General features: G+C 44.1%; 1 pseudogene; it reads right to left on the bottom strand.

Annotated features, from left to right (window-relative positions):
- Positions 1–1,218: 1,218 nt before the first annotated feature.
- Positions 1,219–12,179, bottom strand: LOC115068567 (annotated as a pseudogene).
- Positions 12,180–21,753: the final 9,574 nt, after the last annotated feature.

Raw genomic sequence — 21,753 nt, 5'->3', positions numbered from 1 at the left:
ATCTACCCAGTTCCCCACCATGCAAGTGATCTTATGAGCAACTTTCACATTGTAGATCCACAGGTAGGTATGGCTCTCCAGCTGGCTGCTTACTGCTTAAAAACCCCATCCTACTCAAGTCCTGCACCACCACAGCCTGGCACTGAATCTCCTATGTTCTTCAGGACCTTAGGCTTAAGTCATCACTCAGCAGGACCTAGTCCTCTCCTGCATTTATTGTTTGCTTTGGACTTAGAGTTACTTTCTATAAGTTGTGCCAAAAGGGCCTCTGCGCACAGTATGCTAGTGACTTTTTAAATTTGTGAACTTTATTTAGAACGGTTTTAGGTTTGCAGAAAAAAAGTTGAAGGAAAAAGAGTTCTCAGATAGGAAAGAGTCCCTCACTCTCGGTTGCTCTATTGGTGGCATCTTGGGCTACAGTGCTGTTTGACATATCATTGTCAACATGGTTTCAATTAGGATTCACTTTGGGTGTTGTAGATTCTATGAACTTAGACAAATGTACAACATTCATCCACCGTTACTGCATCTACAGAATAGTTTCATTGCCCTAAACCTCCTCCATGTTCCACTGTTCCTCCCTCCCTCCCTCTCCACTAAACACATGGCAACAATCCTTTTACTGTCTCCATAGTTGTCTTTTCCAGCATGTCTTGCAATGGCAAGTATATAGAATGCATTCTTGTCAAATTCAAATGAGCTGCTTTTGCTTAATAAAATACATTAAAATTTCTACTGTGTCTTTTTAAAAAAGATTTATTATTTTATGTGTACATGCATGTGCCTCTATGAGTCTATGTGTACCAAAGGCATGCAAGCGCCCAGGGAGATCAGAAAACGACTCTGATCTCTTTGGATCTGGAGTTACAGGTAGTTGCCAGCTGCCATGTTCATGCTGGAACTGAACTTCAGTCCTGTGCAAGGGCAGTAACCACTCTTGACTGCTGGGCCATCTCTCTAGCCTCTCCACCATGTCTTTTCAATAACTTGATGGCATCCTTGTTTTTTCTTTTTAATTATACAACAACACTCCAAAGAAATAAACTACCTAGCTGCTGACCCCCCAGCCTATTGTCTTAATGTTCCTTCTAATCTTCTCACTGTTCCTTGTGATTGGAGCTTTGGTCATGACTCAACCCACTTTTCTAACAATGATTCTTTTCCCCAACCTATCAGACCAACAGGTCCAGCTTTTTGTTTAGCATATTAACAAGAGGTTTAGTCAAAACCACAGAAGCCCGTGTCATCATCAGACTCCTCAGATTCTTCTTTCTTTGTTTCACTATCTTCTCAGCTGGGACAGTGGCAGTAGCTGGGGCAGGACCAGGAGCAGCAGCAGTAGCCAGGGTAGGACCACCTGCTGGAGCAGTATCAGCTGTCAGCAGATCCACCAGCTCCTACATTGCAGATTCCCAATGTGGACATTGGCCAGGGCCTTTGCAAACAAGCCTGGCCAAAAAGGTTCAACATCGACACCAGTTGCTTTAATGAGAGATTGCTCTTATCCTCCCTGATGGTTACCTTGTTTTAGTGCAGTATAAGGGTAGAGTAGGTGCAGGCCAGCTCCAACACTGGGCCATGCTGCAGATGGCAGTGCAGTGCTAGTCACTGGGTGAGGTGGGGACCTCACCCTAAAGAGGCCTTAGCTTCCTTGGAAGGACCAAGCACCTTGACAGGAGCTGAGAAAAGCCTCTAACAATGATTTTTGTCTCAAAGATCGTTTTGCCTGATATTAATAGAAATGTACCAGCTTCCTTCTTGTTAGTGGTCACGTGATATCATTTTATTATTTCAGATCTACCCTTTCTGTACTTGTTCTCAGGCACCCTTCTGTTAATATAGATCAGTGATCAATGATGTGGTCCTGATTCCCTAATGTTAAACCAATTTTCTGTTCCTGGAACAGACCCAGATTATTGATTGGGATGCAGTATCGTATGTCTATAGCTGTATTCTGTCTGCTAATGTTTTCTTCAGAAGAAAAAGGAACACATCAGTCAAGGTGGGAAGGCCCTGCCAGGGGTGAGGTGACCAATGGAACGAATTCTAGATATCCTGATGCTGAAACTTTCTGATAATTATCTTCCCAACAGTTGGGGCAGCTTATATTCAACAAGCAGTAGAGAGGTGTAGAGACCCAGACTTTTTGGCCAGATTAAGCACCTCTGATGGGCCATGTATGAACCAGAACATCTCTTGGAGTGGTGTCTCCCTATTAGCTAGTTCCTCCAATGGGCAGGGCCTGACGCGGAGCATGGACTACGAAGGAACAGCTGGGAGCCATCTTGGGATGGAAGCCACCGAGTCACGGGTAGCACATGTGGTGTGGGGGACACGCAGCCAGCCGCTCAGCAGCTGAAGGACAGAATGGACTGACTCTTGTGGACCTGGGGTGATAGCTGGCCCTGGAGGCATGAGTGAATGCTAGCGGTGACTATGGGCGTGGTACAGTCTGATATGGCGGGCTCTGAGTCACGGCAAGGGGCTAGGCACTGGGTACTCATTCCTTTGTAAGTTAATAAACTCACACAAAATATATTATATGGTTTGTCTGATAGCACAGGAGACCCAGAGGGAATTCGGGCCACAAGTGGACAGAGCTCTGCCACAACTGCACCACATCTGGTTCCTTATGCATCAAACTATCCCTTCCCCTCCCACCCACAGATGTCAGACAGTAAGTACTCTGCATGCAAAACTCCAGCTGGGCATTCACTTCTGGAGAACCAGTGATGGCACCTAGAGAACGGACTGCATGGGCCACAACAGTACAGTCCTGGGGCCTGCATGTGGTTTAGTGCTGTGCTCTGCCATCTTGAAAGCATAAAATTGTTATGCCCTAATAATAAATGTGCAGGAAAGTAAGCCAGGCAAATTCTATCATCAATAACATTAATAAAATATTCATTATACTATATAAAATGACAAAATGGTATAATTTTGCAATTTGTAAATTTATGCTATTATTCATACATCATTATTATCCTTACTACATTTTGTAAGTAAAAACTGGGTGTGGTATATGTATGTGAACATGTTCATGTGTGTGTGCCTGTGTGCATATGGAGGGCAGGGGTTGATGTCAGGGGTCTTCCTCAGTGACTCTACACCCTATTTTTTTTTAGACAAAGTCTCTCATTGAACCTGGAGTTCATCAGTTCCACCAGCCTGACTGGCCAGTGAGTTCCAGGCACCCTTCTGTTCCTACCTCCGCAGGGCTGAGATCACAGGTGTGCACTGCCATGCCTGGCTTTTTACATGGATGCTAGGAATCCAAACTCAGGTCCTCTTGCTTACACAGCAAGCATTTTATCGACTGAGCCATCTCTCCAGCCCAGTAAAAAATAATCAAGGAAACAGCTTTGTATTTCATACATTTTAGTTTGTTTGTGACAGGAGCTAGTGTACTAGATCCCCAGACTGGCCTCCAATTCACAATCTTCCTGCCTCTGCCTCCCAAGCCTGTGAGTAAGCATACTTGGCTTATTTTAATGGCACTTTTTTTCCTGGGTTTGAAGGTGACCACAATTTCATTTTTCACAAAAGTGTGCAAAGAGAGTAGTTAGAGCCCTGAGGGTATACTTATGTCAGTACGGGCATTTCAAAGGTGCCTAAAAGAAACAGTTTGCCTTACCTGTTATTCCTACCTTAGCATGAATACATTTCAGGCACTTCTAATGAGGATTTTTAAATGGGTAGAATAATATCCTAGGAAAGATGGACAACATGAGTGGATGCCATTTATGGCAGAAAGAGTGATAAAATCAGGGGCAAACTCCTAAGGACAAATGCCAGATTTTGCCCACTTAGGCTTTGTTAAGTCTTGTTCCTGGCAAAGATGCAAAGAACATAGCCAGCTTATTCAACACTAAGCTCATCACACGGGCCAGCTGTTAAACTAAAAATTAAGATGCCATTTATATGAGTCAATTTTTAAAAGCCTTATCACCAGTATTATGCTAACATCCTATATAAAACTGAATATTCGGGGACATCATGCAAGCTCTTGTTCAAAACTGACTTTGAATGACCCAGCTCTGGAGATGTGGAACTGCTTTTTATTATCTGGGATCCTCTAGAGAAGTGTCAATTTCTCAGAATTCTAAATAGAGGGAAATAATCCGAAGTTAATTAAAGCATGAGGATCCAGCCGTTTTCCACGTGGGGTAGTTAGGATAGAATAGCAGCAAGCGGCCAGTAAACAAACAAGTCATCAGTAAATTGAATGCACTGCTCTTGGGAGGTGATTGAAACACAACTTATGTTTTAACATTCTGTTACACGTATATTTAGTCGTTCTCTCTACATGGCTAACTTGTGTAAAAAACGCAAGGCCTTATTTCTATATAAAAGGAATGTCCACAGTCAAGAACTCTCTAGCTAAAGATGGGAGAATAAACCAAGCCAACTTTCTAAATAGATTTCAGATTGGAAAATACCTATCAGGGGAGGAAAAATTAATCAGCCAAAGAGACTTTGACCATAGCATGGACAAGACCCTGGGTTTGATTCCCCAAGGCTGGAAAACACACACACACACACACACACACACACACACACACATATACACACATACGTCAACAAATATCGAATGCTAGTTACTATACTTCATGTTCCTAGTCATACGGCTTAGTGATTCTAAAAACACTTTCTGTGTATTCTTAGATTAAATTAATAACTGTATCAAAAAGATAGAAGACATGTTTCTCATTGCTAGAAAATGGAATTACAAGGATGGAAAAAAAAGAAATAAAGTAAAACATAAACATATGACACTCTTTTGAATTACAGGGCAACCTGAACTCACATTGCAAAGTGTAATTTTTTTTTTTTTTTTTTTTTTTTTTTTTTTTTTTTGGTCTTTTGGAGATAGGGTCTCCCTGTAGCTCCAGCTGGCCTGGAACTCACTTTGTAGACCAGGCTGGCCTTAAACTCACAGAGATCTACCTGCCTCTGCCTCCTGAGTGCTGGGATTAAAGGCGTGTGCCACTATGCCCTCCTGCAAAGTATAATTTTTATAAGTTAAATTTTATTTATTTACCTTCATAAGCATAAAATAAGCATGGGTTTATGGACCTAATTTTTTTTTTTTTTTGGTCTTTTGGAGATAGGGTCTCCCTGTAGCCCCAGCTGTCCTGGAACTCACTGTGTAGACCAGGCTGTCCTTGAACTCACAGAGATCCCCTGCCTCTGCCTCCCGAGTGCTGGGATTAAAGGTGTGCGGCTATGGACCCAATTTTTATGACTTGTTTATATCATTAACAAAAGAATCATCAAGACAATAAAACTGGTACAAAGATGCACAAAATGACCTAATATCATGCAAGACAAGAAAGCTAAAACTAAGATTTGGACATTTTTAAATTTTGTTTTAGTTTGGGGTTTTGCTTCTATTTTCATTGCTTTACCTTTTTACCTGATAGAAATCATTTGCATCTGCACTGGATAAAAATCTGTATGTTAACACATAACTTTATAGAATCGGCCCTCTTTCATAGAGCATAATGAACTGGCTCAGCAAACTTCCCTAAGTTACTCCATTTTGTTTAGAGCCATTTCAGCAGCAACTTTGCTCCACACCAAAAGGAAAAGGGGGGTAAACTTGGGCCTTGGAAAATTGCCCTAGCCATGAATCATGGACTGTGATAATTCCAGACTTTATACATCTGACTAACCAGCTTGTTTTCGCTTCTGTAATCCGCTTGCTATCTTTGGTCATCTTGTATGACCACCTAGAAGTCATTTACCTTGACTGTCTTATTATACTTATTATGGCTAAAACAGTTGGCTAGTTTTAAGGTCACAAAGTTGATTGCCAAGTTATATGACTGTATCACTTGTCTGTATAATGATTGGTTGTTGATTAATAGAGTCAAAATTCTGCTATGTTGTACAAACCTGATTGGTTCACAAATGTCCTGTTTTAATAATAATTCTGTAATCCTATAGAAACTCTGACTTAACAATCATCAGGGCTGCTTCTACTCCCGAGATAGACAGCCCGGCCAGTCGAAAATTAAAATTTACCTTGCTACTTTTCTTAAAGTGGTGTTGGTGATTTTTTTACGAACTCTGTCCTATAACACATAACAGAGCAACAAAGGCAATTCAAAAATACTCTGGAGAATGAGAACATCCTTGGCTGGACCCGTTTGCTGGACACTAGACAGAGTCCTGCCTATATACACAACGGAGCTCCATCTGCCTCAAGAAAACACTTCCATAGCGATAAATGTTCAGATCTTGGTTTCTCCACTGAAAGGAACCATAGCTCCTGAGGAAACAGTTCATTCCAGAATTGGCCAGAACATTTGTAGTAAGAATCTGGAATATCTTTATGTGCTCAATGAATGAGGACACGTCAGGAGGGCAAAGGAGCCAGCATTAAGGGACTCCCCCCAGAAAAATCCTGGCCAAGGTAAACATCAAAATAGATAATGATGGTAATGAATTTTAACCCATGACTATAAGACTCTTGTCCTTATCTACATAAATAACTGGAAGGGAAAGTGTTTCCTAAAAGGGACATACCAATCAGCAAAGGAAAAAGACATTGTAAAAAATAAATTGAGCTGGAGAGATGGCTCAGTGGTTAAGAGCACTGGCTGCTCTTGCAGAAGACCCACATCACAAGCAAACCACAGCATTTGTCAAGTTAAATGTCCTCCAAGAACACCACAAAAAGACTCAGTCAGCCTCCATCACAGTCCAGGGTGGGTCTTGGGGAAACTGGCTTGACAGCACCCAGGAAAGGTAATCCACACTTCCCAAGCAGGAAACAAGCAAGATTATTAGACTAATGAATGAGTCACTGTCTTCCCCTTTGGGTCACTATGCAGGAAGGGTCAGAGTGGCAAATAGCTCCCAGAGCATGAGAGTCATTGGTGAATGGAACAGGAGAGAAAGCTCCAAGTCACAGCAGAATCGCCCCACACCCACGAACACCAGTGGAGGGAGAGCTTGCCTCTCTAGCTCCTGACACTCTAAGTTACAAGCCTTGCCAATCTAAAAAGTTTTCTTACCCATAGTGCTGTGATCCTTTGACTTCTTGCAGGAAATGTGAGAACATAGAGAAAAGGAACCCAGAACTTCAGTGGGAAGGTGCAGGAAAAAATACTCAAAGATCAAACCTCCAAGGTTCAAAACTGTGGATAGAGTTGGGAGGCAGGGACTGCACAGAAACATTCGGAACATGATAGAAATCACTTCAACCTGACTTAAGGAGAAACTATTTGGAAGGTTTGTGATTGTTGCAAGAGGGATGGGGACTGATGAAGAAACAGACACAGCCTATATAATTTGTCTAACCATCATAGAAGTCACAGGAATTTACTTGGAAGAAGATAATATAAAACACAACACCTAACCACATCTCCCCAAAGGAGGGTCAAGTTCCTCCTGCCTTCAAGGCCCCAGAAGCTGCCCCCGCCAATGATACCCAGAAATACAAATGGGAGTCCCTTGATAAGGGTATTGTTGCTGTTACCTGTATTCCCCAAGTGGCCATCACAGGCTCAAACGCTCTGAGAGCTTCTCTGTTGTCCTGACTATGCCCTAACAGACTGACAGGGTTCAACTAACTGCAAACTGACAACATACTGTTTGCAGCTGACTCCAAAAGCATTTTCTCCATTCCTCTTATTATATTCTGGGTCAAGTGAGTCAGTCCCAGCATTCCACAACAAATACAGCATCCCAGGATGGAGGAGATTCACTCACAGAGCCAGACTCAGCACATTCCAGAGCAAACACAGCAGCCGGGAGTGAAAAGTCACTCATAGGCTGCTCCAGCATCCGTCCATCTCACCTAGGTCTCCTTAAAGTCACACAGGGGAGATGCATGGAAAGTTCCTGAAACAGTCACATCTGAGTGCCCCTTCTCCTCCTCATGTTCTGGTCAGTTGATGATGCACCCCATCAGCCTTTATGTTATCGCTACTTGTTGGTATTGTTGTTAATAGCACTTTGTTTAGCTTCACAACTTCTGAAGTGAGGAAAACACATGTGATCCTATGTTTTTCAACAAAAACCCTTGCCATACATATTCAGATTACTGGAGAAAGGAGGGAAATGAAGGAATGTGGTAAGCTCAGGACACAAGGTATATGAACATGGTTTGCTGAGAGTGCAGGGAGACCCTGGACCTTCTGGCCTGCTCCAGTGGGACTGCAATATGCAAGTCCAGGCTTAGCTCCCCAGGTCTTAGCTTGTCCTCTCAACTTGACTGTTTCTCCTTAAAAATGTGAGGATCCCAAAGAATTAATTTCCAGCTGTAGAACCTCCCATGGTGAGTTCTAATTGCCCATTTGCTTGTCTGTATCATCTGTGACAATAGCACTGTGTGGTGTCATGGTGAAATCCACAGGATCCAGAGTGAAAGGGACAGACCTAATCACAAATAATAGAAGATATATAGATAGATAGATGATAGATAGATAGATAGATAGATAGATAGATAGATAGATAGATTATAGATAGATAGCCAGATACACAGGTGATTGGTAAATATATGAATAATAGATAGATAATAGATATGATAGATGATATCTAAATGAATGAATAATAAATAGATGATAGATACATACATAATAGGATACGTAGATAGTAGGTAGAGATACATAAATAGATATGTACATACATAATAGATACATAGATAATAGATAAATGGAGATAGATGATAGATAAATGATAGACTGATAATTGATAAATGCATGAATGAATAAACAGATGATCAACAGCTACACATAGATATGAGAAATAGATGATTGGTAAATGAGTGGTAGATAGATATGATACAGTTAATTGATAAATATATGAATGATAGACAAATATATGATAAATAAATATGATAGACGATTGGTAAGTACATGAATAATGGATAGATACTAGATGATAGATAGATAGATAGATAGATAGATAGATAGATAGATAGATAGATAATTGGTGGATAGATATAAACATGAGAAATAGGTGACTGGTAAATAAATGAAAGAGAGATAGATAATAGATAGATGATAGATAGATGATAGATAGATGATAGATAGATGATTGATAGATGACAAATGATTGGTAAATAAATGATAGATACAGATGAGCAGTAAAGACATAGGTAATAGATATGATATGTATATTGATATGCTATACACATATATGAAGGAGTAGCAGAGTCCAGAGGACTTTCGGATCAGGATTCTGGGATATATGTCAATATATTTTGCTTGCTTTGTTTATGCTGAAAAAGCCTTTTAGGTAGAGATTTCCTTTTGTAAGGCTCAATGAAATGTTTGTCCTTAAAATAAACTACTGTATTTTGCCACATGATGGCGCCAACAAGACATCAAAGAGGCCCTCGCAACCGCCATTTTGCCCTCATCATCTGGTTGTGACATCACTACCACTGTTCACAGTGTGAGTTTGGTGAAAGACTTTTCCTCGGGCTTGTGTTTTTTCAGGAAATCCTGGGGAGTTTTATAGCTCTCTCTACTCAAAGAAATCATCCCGGCTCCACAAAAGAGTGGAGAACGGCTAGCCTGATGGAGCCGGGATGAGAGTGCTGGGAGCCATCGGGAGCCTGGATCGGATGTCAGCCACGCACTTCCCAAGCCTGCTGGGGAGGGGCCCGTTGGGACTGGGGGTGGAGGGAGAGATGAGCGCCTCACCAGACCTTTGCTTCCTAGCGGGAGTCTTGCTTCGTCACCACCGGCACCCCTATGGCAGGGCCAAGTGCCCTCTCCACCAGAGCAACCTGGGTCCCATTCACTACCACACTCCCTCCAATGCACACCCCGGTGCCCCATATCTATTGTCCTTACAGGACCTCTAATCCTCTGGCCTCTGCACCTCCCAAGCTTGGGGCTGGGGAGGAGGGAGGGAGTGATGCTTGATCAAACTTTGGTCAGACTCCTGAATCTTCTGTGTACTTCCTTGCAAAATCCACTTTTAGCAAAGAATCCTGCTAAGTTACTTTAGCAGGAACACCACCACCTTGGGCCCCAGAGATGGCTCAGTGGGTAATGGCACTTGCCACCAAGCCTGATAACTTGGTGTAATCCCTAACCCACATTGGGGAAGAAGAAGAAAAAAAACTCCTGCAGGTTGTCTTATGACTACATACAACCTGTGGCATGAGTGTGATCCCACCCCCACCCCCAGCACACACACAAACATATATAAATGAATAAATAAATGATAAATAGAAAAAAGAACCTTCCACTCTGATCAGTTTTAATATCTAATGAGGTTCCTGATCCGCCACTGTCCTCCGGGTGATATCTGATAGCTTGAATTGAAATGGCCAAACTGACCCCATTTTGCTCTAGCTGACTTTGGCTTTACCCTGTGTTTTTTCCCAGCCATTCTCACTGCAGCCAGCCAGGCAGAGCATCTCATGCAGGCAGTTTCAGGGAGTACACTGTTTCTACAATACTGGGAAACTTACAAGTAGCCAGGTAGCATGTTCAGATAGCACACTCTCCCTGACTGAAAACCTCTTTATTAACTGATCTGCCCCTGGTCTGGTGTAACTATGGTGAGCTGATGTAACTATGTTATTAACTTTGCCCCTGGCATGATGTAAGTGTGGTTTTAAGCATTATAAACCCTGCCCTGCCCTGCTTCTCTAGGTCGAGAGTTCTTTGGGGACATTAACTCCCTCTCTGATCACCAGCTATTAATAAAGGATACTTGATTTGACCCAAAAAAACTGTGTGGCATTTTTTGCTCAATATTACATCACGGTTTCACAAAAGATTATTAGGTGGGTTTGATAGTTAATTTTGATTGTCAACTTGATTGAGTTAAGAAACACATAGGGCATTAATGAGACACACCTTTGGGTGTGTCTTGTGAGAGTATTTCCTGAGTGAGAAGACCCACCCAGAATGTGGGTGACACCATCACATAGGCTGTAGGCCTGGTCTGTACAAAAAGAGGAAAAAGAACAAGTCAACTGAGCACCAGCATTCCCTGCTCTCTGTTCCTGGTTTGCTCAGATTCTTGGGGTCCCAGCCACAGCTGTGCCATGTCCTCCCACCCTGATGAATTACTGTACCTCAAACCATGAGCCAACACAAACCCATCCTCCCATGTGCTTTTCTTTGCCAAGTATTGAGTCACAGCAATGGTATGAATAATTAAGTTAAAAATCACTGTGTTAATTCCAGAATCCCCCTTACAGTCATGTCTCTTCTTCATAATTTTCCATTCACTGACCCCAAGCCTGCTCCTTGGCTATGACTTCCTACGTGACCACTAGCCATTGCCACAGTCCCTTAACCTACCATGATGGTCCAGAATAGTGTTCCCTATCATTCTTTAACGTATCATTAACCAAGGTTTTTCTTTGAAACCCCATCACCACATTACCACCACCACCCTCAGTACCCCACTTACCCCCATGGCCACACACTCTCAAGAGGCCAAGAGAGTTGCCAGGGGTTACCTGGCTTCCAATATCTTTTCATTGGTTCCAAAAATGCCCCCAGGACAATGGGGTGGAGAAGCTGGGCCATGTGTTGATGGGCAGTCTGGTTCAAAGAGATTCTCCAAAGATTTCTTTGGTTTCTGTCCTCAAACCTCCAAACTGGCACAAGACTCACACCTTAGGGATGGGCCAATCTCCAGAGAGTGAAAAAAAGGAGACAATAGGAAATGTTTGCAGGATCTTTTTTTCGTTTTTTATTATTTTTTATTTTATGTGCATGAATGCGTTGCCTGCATGTGTGTAAACGTACCCACATTGTGAAATGCCTATGGAGGTCAAAAGAGGGCATCAAATTCCCTTGGAATTGGAGTTATGGATGGTTGTTAACTACCACATGGGTGCTTGAAATCGATCCTGGGTCCTCTGCAAGAACAGTCAGTGCTCTTGACCACTGAGCCATCTCTCCAGCCCCTGTTTACAGGCTCTTTGTCCTGGATCATTTTGCCTCACTCCTGTAGATAAACACTTCATCTTAAGGGTTATTCAGGGTAGTTCTCATATAAAGACGATGGTGCATCCCGCCCCATTCTAAACAACCCATAGCTATTAACTCCAGGCTTCTCTCATCTCTCAGTGCAGTGGTCCCTTTAGCAGGACACAGGACCCAAGCAGCACTCCTCTCCCCTACCCCAATATCAATGACACTGACATCAAGGATACCAAAAAGCTTTGCCTTAGGAAACCTTTGTGTCTCCATCTTCCATTCAAGAAACTTTTGCAAAGTACCTGCCAAGTGCCAGGCACTGTGCCAAGATGGCAGAGGTCAGCAAAAAGGTCACAGTGTCATATCTTACCCAACCATAATACAATAAGATGAGGAATCAGGGGCTGAAGAGATGGCTCAGCCGTTAAGAGCACTGGCCGCTCTTGCAGAAGACCTAGGTTCAGTTCCCAGCACCCTCATGGTGGCTAACAACCATCTGTAACTCCAGTTCCAGGGGTTCTGATGCCTTCTTCTGACCTCTGTGGGATTGCATGGCACAGGTGCACTTACATACATGCAGGAAATACACTCACACACATAAAATAAGAAATAATAAATTTTTTTTTTAAGAAAGAATAAAGGCAGGAGATGAATGCTGGTACTAAACTCACTTTCTCCTTTTTATTTAGTCTGGGACCGCAACTCATGGGATAATGCCACCCATATTCAAGGCAACGCTTTCTTGCTTAATTAAGCCTTTCTAGAAACACTTTTGTTTATTTATTTATTATTTATTTATTTACTTATTATTTATTTATTCGTCTTTTTGAGACAGGGTCTCCCTGTAGCCCCATCTGGCCTGGAACTCACTATGTAAATCAGGCTGGCCTTGAACTCACAGAGACCCACCTGTCTCTGCTTCCCCAGTCTGGGATTAAAGGCGTGCACCACCATACCCAACCATGGAAACACTTTTAGAGACACACCAGAAGTGTATTTCCACGATGAACCTGAAGTTAAGTATCTTGTTGTGGCTACTGTTAGGGTTCAGATCCACAGCAGCCCTGCCCCCTCACCTACAGGGCCTCATAGGTTCAGCGAACCCCTGAGATAAGCACCCTGGTCTTTGAAGTCAAAGGCAGACTTTTCTCCACCATTTGGCCAACACAGCAGGATTTCCCTTTGATCTCAAAAGGGGCAAGTTTTAACAGTCCAGCTCTCCAGCCCCACCCCCCATCTTTAAAAAATATATCTTCCTGCCTTCTGCACCCCCGAGAGCCCCCCCCAAAAGACCCCAGCTCGTGACCTATGGGCAGACATTTTTTCCCTACCCGGAAGGGAATCTGTCCCCTGAGAGGCTTCCTTCACTAATAAACTGCTTTCTCCCAGTCAACCAGATTCATCCATTGACTTCTTCATCTATCAGATACTTAATGTGGATAATTCGACTTCTTCTTTTCCTGTTGTACTTCTTTATTTTTTCTCTTGTCTTAGCGCTCCAGTTTTGACTTGGAACATGATAAGAGCAGAGAGTGGACTCTTTGTATCATTCCTGATTTGCTGCAACATTGGCTGTAGGTCTATTGTGTATACAGTCTTTTCCTGTTGAGCTATGCTCTTTCTACTCCTTCAGAGCTCTTATGAAAGGGAGCTGTAGTGGGTAATCTTAATTGCCAACTTGATGGGATTTAAAATCACCTTACCTTGGACAATTGTACCAAGATTGTATGTTGGAGAAAAGACAACCCCTTCAACAAATGGTGCTGGGAAAACTGGATATCCATGTGTAGAAGAATGAAACTAGATCCCTATCTCTCACCCTGGAAAAAATCAATTCAAAATACATCAAAGACCTTAATGTAAGACTTGAAACTTTGAAACTACTAGGAGAAAATTCTTTAAGATACAGACCTAGGCAAGGACTTTTTGAAAAGGACTTTGATAGCTCAGGAAGTAATAACAAGAATTGCCAAAAAATACTGAATCATATTAAAAAGTTTCTGCACAGCAAAGAACACAATTAGCTTAGTGAAGGAGCCTTCAGGATAGGAGAAAACTGTTTCCAGCTATACATACATATGACAGAATTAATACCAAGAATCTATGAAGAATATCAGATATTAAATATAAAAAATCCAAACAATGGACAAATTAAATGAATAGACAGTCCCTAAAGACGAAGTACAAATGCTCGATAAGCACATATAACATGTTCAACATTGTCAGCCATCAGGGAAATTTACACTGAGATTTCACTCCACCACAGTCAGGATGGCTAACATCTAGGAAACAAACCATAACAAATGCAGGCCAGAATGTAGGGGGGAATTACGCAGGGGTGGTAGGAATTTAAATTAGTTCAGCCACTATGAAAATCAGTGTGGAGTTCCCTTGAACAGAGAGAGAGAGAGAGAGAGAGAGAGAGAGAGAGAGAGAGAGAGAGACTATGCTCCAGCTAGAGCAATCTCCTAGGAATCCAAGTCAGCTGACACCAGATCACTGTATGTCTATGCATAGAATCAGCCTAGGTGTCCATTAATGGATGAATGGGTAAATCTCTCTCTCTCTCTCTCTCTCTCTCTCTCTCTCTCTCTCTCTCTCTCTCTCTCTCCCTCCCTCCCTCTCTCTCTCTCCACACACACACACACACACAATGGAGTTTTAGTCAGCCATGAAGAATGAAATCGTGTTGTTTTCAGGAAAATGGATGAAGTTAGAGATCATCATGTTAAACAAAACAAGCCAGACTCAAGACAACTCTGCCATATTTGCTCTGATATGTGACCCACTCTCAAGTGCCAGGATTATAGACAGGTGCCACCACATTTGGCTTCAGCCTTGGAATTTTAAAAAATAGTGATACATGACAGTAGAAGCTGAAATACATGGGGGAATGAGAGGAAAAGGGAAGGAGGAGTGGGGAGGGAAAGAGGCAGAGGCAAGAGAAAAGGCAGGAGAAAAGCATCATCAAAATACCTTACATGAATATAAGAAAATGACTCAATGAGCACCAGGCATGGTGGGTACGCCTTTAATCCCAGGCAGAGGCAGGCAGATCTCTGTGAGTTCAAGGCCAGCCTGGTCTACAGTTCCGGGAAAGCTGGGATACAGGGAGACCCTGTATGGGCGGGTCCCGCGCACCGCGTTGCTGCTCGGGTACCTGGCTCTCCGAGTTGCTGGGGTGCGCGCATGTCAGGCACCGCGTTGCTGAGGCTCTCCGCGACTACTGGATGCTGACGACTCTATGGGTCGCTGCGCTTTCAGGAGAGTTCCGTTCCAAGCCACCGGGCACTCCCTCGAGGTATGCGATCCGCAGGCCGCCTGATCACATGGGGAAGTGCAAGAACGGTGAAAGCAGAATCTCCGCGAGTGGTTGTTTACGAAGGGACAGCCCCCTCCAGAGAGACTGAATTGTAGGCAGTAAGACACAGAATTCAGCTCAGTCAGGTACAGCTCCTTTATTCAGTGACTCAGCTCAGCTCCAGGTCTTAGTGATTCAGCTCCGATTAATTAAGGGGAAACCAGGATATTTATAGTGTGGGGGCAGTAGCAAAAGCCTTAGTTGACAGGTGCTTTGTAGGATGCCCCATTTACATGTGGTGGTGGGCTTCCACCAGGCTGCCAGACATTGCCTGATTATCACACAGGAAAACCTGGCAGTTCCTATGCCAGAGGCCATGTATCTGTGACGGCTACTTCAAATATGAGTCAGGAAGAGAGTAGGGGGGTGCCCTGCTGAGAAAAGGAGTCTCTGCATAAAAACGCCGAGCCCCTTGGGCTATCCGGACATGGAGAGACTTCGACACAGCAGGGGTCCCCAACAACCCTGTCTCAAAAAGAGACCAAAATGAAAAGAAGGAAGGGAGGGAGGGAGGGAGGAAGGAAGGAAGGAAACTAGTAAGGGAAAGAAAGAAAATGTAATGATGAAACCCATTATTTTGTGCAATTAACACACACTAATAAAATTTAATTCCAAAAATAAATGAAAAAAAAAAAAAAAGAAGAGAAACAGACAAATGGGGCAGATGTTTGCAGCACCACGGGACAGGTGCCCTAACAGAAGTCATAGAAAAAGCGCTAAGGGGGGCTGCAGAGATGGCTCCGCAGTTAAAAACGCTTGGTGCGCATGAATGAGGAGCAGAGTTCGGATTCCAGCACCCACGTAAAAGCCGGGGGTGATCCTGCACACATCTGTAACCACCACTGAAGGGGCTGGAGACAGGAGGATAGTTGGGTTTGCTGGCTGCCTCCTAGCTGACAAAACTGTAAGTTCCCGGTTCAGCCAAAGACCCTGCCTCAAAGGATCAAGGCAGAATGGAAAAGGAAGACAGTTAGTGCACTCTTCTGGCCCCTGTGAGAGGCATGTGCCACACACACACACACACACACACACACATACACACACACACACACCCTCCCCCACACACATGAAAATAATAAGTAACATTAAATTAAAAAGTGCTAAGGAGAAATTGCAATCATTCACAGTTGTGCTTCCTGCTTCCTGGTTCCTATTCCAGTCCACACCTCAGGATACATATCACAGAGCCCTACCTCCTGATGTGACTTGCATTTCAATCAGTCCCCAGTGGGCTTGAGGCACTCCCTTCTGAACATGAGTCAGGAGGCCAAAACCTCCCCAGCAGAACCACATCAGGACAGAGTGACTGGGCCTGGTATACACCCTGCGTCCAGGCAGACTGGGCACAGTCTCAGGAGCAGAGACAGAATAGGTGGTCTCCTGGGAATCTCGAAGCCCCAGCTGGCATCAAGTCCTCCTCCAAGTTTCTGACCCTTCACTGGCCTGCACTGCTCAGCCACAGTGGTTGGACCAGATGAGTGGGTCCTGCCCTCTCCCCATTCTTACCCCTGAGCCTCTGCTTTTGTGCTTTTGTGACTGTTAAAGGATCTGAGCTCTGAGTCAGACATTGTGGGGCCACATAGCTGACCATGACTCAGCCCCAGACTCAGCTCTGAGGCCCCTCTCAGAATACATCCTTTTTTGGCCCCAGGCAGGGTTTTCCTCATCTCTCTTTGGTATTGATGGGCAAAGCCTGTCTGGGCTGAGGAGCACAGACATCTGATCCTCAGCCTAGGGCAGCCTAGGAGCTCTGTAGCTCACAGGCTCATCTTCCTGAGATGCAAGGAATGTCGCTCCAGGATTTCAAACCAGATGGGAGATGACAGGACACCATTGAACTTACACTATTGAATTTCCTCTAGCTATGTCTGAAAACCCAACCTAATATTGAGAGAGAGAGAGAGAGAGAGAGAGAGAGAGAAGGAGGAAGGAAGAAGGGAGTAGGGAGGAAAGGGAAGGAAGGAAGGAAGGAAGGAAGGAAGGAAGGAAGGAAGGAAGGAAGGAAGGAAGTGGGGGAGAGGAAATCTCAATCAGCAGAAGCATCCCAAACTTGGGCTGTATTCACAACTGACCCCTGGGATGAATGTTAAAAGCACAAATGTTAGAGCAGGCAGGTTCTGAGGTAGAGAAGGTTAGCCCTCCTACACAAAGACATAAGCAGAGGGAAAGGAGCAGGCAGAGGAGCTGGAGGAAGCATAGCCAGGATAGGAGGAGAAAAACCAGGAGAGAGCGAGAGATCTAGAGAGCGAAAATGAGAGCAAGAGAGAGCAAAGAAGAGAGAGGGAGAGGGAGAGGGAAAAGGGGAGAGCAAGAGAGAGCAAGGGAGAGTGAGAGAGACAAGGAAAAGAGAGAGAGAGGAACAGCAAGAGAGGGAGAGCCAGAGAGAGAGAGTGAGATCTGCAAGGGGGGGAAGGGCAACAATACCACCCAGCCGCAGGCCACAGAAGGTAGAACTCAGCCCATCAGGGAGATTACCAGTGACCACGACCTCTGCAGTTCACAGTGCATTTTCAGTGAAGGTCAGGATGTTTGCTTCCTCCCTATGGGCAGTGCAAGCACACTGTCCTACATCAAGACTGGGCTTCCCAAATGCAGCACCCCGCTCACAGTCCAGATCCACTACTCCTTGGCTGCATGATCCTGAGGAAATAAATTGAATCTCTAGGTACCTCAGTTTCCTTATGTGTAGATGTGCTGATGGTGACAAGACTTGTCTCACTGGGCTATTGTGAGGATTAAATGAGCAAATATGTACCAAGCATTTGAGAAGGGAACATGGTGGATTCCTCAGGGTGCTCCAGCTGGTGACAACACAGCAGAGGTTCTGGGCTGGCCGTGTCTATGCAGACAGACCCTCGTGGGGCCTGCTTTGTTCTGCAATCCCCATCAGAGTAGCCCAGATTTTTCAGAGCTGCATTGCAGTGTAAGGGGCCTCCTGCCCTATCATCTTTCCTTCCTTCTCTTTTCACAGCTCTCTTAAGATCTTCATTATGACATAAGCTTTCTCTTCCTTCTGACCTATATATTTGCAATGATTACCCCCAAATCTCTTGCATTTCTTTTGGTGTTTTGTTTTGTTTTGTTTAGACAGAATCTCACTCTGTAGTTCAGACTAGCCTAGTGTAGAACTCGCTATGTAGCCCAGGCTGCCCTCAATCTCATGATAATACCCCCTGTCTCAGCCTCCCAAGTGCTAAGGATACAGATGTGTACCACTGAGCCCACCTCTCTTGAATTTCTTTGTTTGCTGGCATTTGCTTCCTGGAAGACACAAATTAATACACTCAGTTAAACAGGATTCTTTGCTACCAGACTTATCGGTCTTTAATATACATAATACATTATGATTCATCAAAAGGAGAATTTAATATGAAGCATTTTCCAAAACGACTTGGTTACAAAAACCCCACAGGTTCACATCCACACACAGCACAGACCACCATTGACATCTCAGGAGACTTAAGCTGCTAAACATTGAACTGAAAATCCTCTGAAGTTCCATCCAACCCTGGGTTCTGTGGTACAGATCTCCAATTGTGAAGCATCTTAGATAATTATAGTGCAGCCAGGAACTCTTTCTGCAGAGAGAAAGCCCAAGCCCTCCCCTGCATTGCATCAACAACCTGAGCTACATTTGCAAGTCTCTGTCTACCTGAGAATTACTGAGCAAGTAACACCACAGATACCATTATCCTCACTTCACACACAGAGAAACTGAGGCCTAGGAAGGTCCACGATGGAGCAAGATCGTACTGTTATACTCACTCACCATCAGTTTGACACCAAAGATCCTTTGAAGACGAAAGGATCTGCTCCAGAGAACCGGAAGTGTATCTACAATAAAAATCCTAGGATAAGTGACACCACATCAATAACGCCTTGTCACCAGGACAGGTCAACAACAGGAAGAAAGTAGCACCTGGCCTCAGGTGAAATACAACACTGAAGACAGGAAATGCATAGAACACGTCTCAGCTGTCACAAAGCAAATACAGTAGACAGCAGGGAAAGGCAGGGGCCCAGTATGGTCAGGTAATTGCTATCCTTGCATCTAAGTATCCCTCAGAGGCTCATAGGCTGAAGGCTTGGTGCCAGCCTGAGGCACTAATGGGAGATGGTAGAACCTTCAGGGTGTGGGGTCTAGCAGGAGGAAGTCTGGTCACTGGGAGCCTGGGCTCCAGGGGTTAGTGAGGCCGCAGTCTCTTTCTACCGCTCTCTTTTTCTCTTTGCTTTCTGGAGACCAGGAAGTAAACTGATGCCACCATCAGCCCAAAGCAATGGGGTCCAGTGAGCAGAGTGAAACCTCTGGAACCCTGTCAAAATAAACTTCCTCTTTTCAATTGATTATCCTAGGTGCTTTGTCATGAGAGGAGAGAGTTGATTAACAGGTTTGGTGGTTGGCTCTCTCCAGAGCCTTCACTACAGCAGCATCCTGGCTTCTTAGCCCCTTCCTTATCTGCAGCCCCCATATGCTCCCTCCAACCCATCCACAAATGGTTAGGAACTGACATACACAGACTTCCTGCCTCAGGGCCAATATCAACTTGCCCTCCTCCTGTGAGTCAGTGTCTGACACTACAATATTTGATATTTTCACTGTCATTCCCTGGCAATAAATTTATTCTCCTATTGACTGATAAAGGGAGTGGAATTGGGTAAAAGAACAAACCGAAGAGGCCAGGGCTGGAGACATGGCTCAGTGGTTAAGATCACTGGCTGCTCTTGCAAAGAACCAGGCTTTAGTTCCCAGCACCCACATGGCAGGATCTGATGTCCTCTTCTGGCTTCTGCAGGCATTGCACACACTGGTGCACTTACATACATGCAAACAAAATACTTATAATAAAACACATGAAATACAAATAAATTTAAACAAACAAAACAAAAACAAAAAACAAAGAAAACAGGTAGAGTCATGCTCCTCAAACTATAGCCCCCAAACACAATTCAACAAACCTACTGTGATGGTTAACCTTCATCGACTTGACTGATTTGGAATTACCTAGGAGACACATCCTTGGATGCTCTGAGAGCATTTCCAGGGAGGCCTAACTGAGAAGAGACGATCCATTCTGAATTGTGGGTGGCAACATCCCATGAGCTGTGATCCCAGACTGAATATAAAGGAGAAAAGTAAGAAGCTTGCTGAACACCAACGTTCATCTCCAGTTTCCTGACGTGAGGATGCAATGTGACCTCATGCTCCCACTGCCTTGATGACCTATGTCCCCTCAAACTGGGAGCCAAAATAAACCCACCCTACCTTCCTAAGTTGCTTTTGTCAAGTCACAAAAATAAAAAATAAAAAAAAAAGTAACTAATAGACACCTGGATGCCTGCACCAAAGATGGCTGCTGAAAACACTGGAAAATTGCCACAGTTGTGGTTGCTGTGTCGGGAGAAATCACACACTGACCATCGAGACTGCACACTCAGGAGCTGGGTGGCCCAGTGCCACCTTGGCCTCTTAACCCTGTGAACTTGATCATGTATCTAAGTAATTCTAGAATTTCTACTTGGGAAGGATTGGGGATGAAGAATACAGATGGTAGATGGAGTTGGGGGGATGGTCTTGAGGTTTACTTTGTAGTTAATTTGCATAGTAGGTACCTTGTTGTGGTTAAAAACACTTATTTGGGGGGACTTGGAGATACTCCTGATGGAAATTATGCAGGAGCAATAACTCTTCTGGTACCCTGTGGTGCTTTGCATGGAGTGGAGAACAGAGCACATCTCTGTAGCTGGTCTCCCCGTCGGGGACTATGAAGATGGAGGATTTGCTGCACTCATGAACAAGGAAGGGCAAGGATGACAGCGATGATGGTGATGATGATAACGATGATGATAGTGGTAGCACCTAAGATCCTACTGTTCCCCAAACAATTTCACAAGCACTGTGAGCTGATACAACTCTATGATTTTGCAAAGTAGGCAGTATGTCTCTATGTGAGGAGATAAGAGGGGGCCCTGGGACTGAGGTCTGGGGTTTCAGAGGGGCTAGCTCTGCTTCATGTCAGCTACCAATATTCCTCCTAAAACAAGGAGATAAGATCTCCTGTGGCTAGCTATGAAGACTGTTAGTGTTAGGGTCCGTGACTCCGTGGGTCTCTTCTGAAGAACAAATGCAAGAGTACGGAGATGCAAAAATCAAACAGAGTTTTACTAAACCAGCTGGCTAGGGCCGACCGTCCTTCCAAGACACGCAGGTCTGGTTAGGGCAATCGACCCTGAGACAATTTTAGGTAAAGATTATATAGGCTTCCACAACCATTACACAAAAGCCCGCGTTTATACAGCCAATAGTTTCAAAGCAAGCATTTCACAAACCAATAACTTTAAAACAAGAAAAAATGTTATAGCTCCCTTCAGGTGTCTCAATTGGGAAGAGATGCTTGGTATGTGCCTGGTACAACTCTTTCTTGTTATCTTGTGTAAGCAGACATGACATGACACAGAACAGGTCAGGCTCTGGGGGTTATAGCACTT

This window comes from Nannospalax galili, unplaced genomic scaffold (genome assembly GCF_000622305.1).
Source record: "Nannospalax galili isolate Female #2095 unplaced genomic scaffold, S.galili_v1.0 scaffold368, whole genome shotgun sequence".
Taxonomy (NCBI): Eukaryota; Metazoa; Chordata; class Mammalia; order Rodentia; family Spalacidae; genus Nannospalax; species Nannospalax galili.
This window is presented reverse-complemented; position numbering and strand designations above follow the sequence as displayed.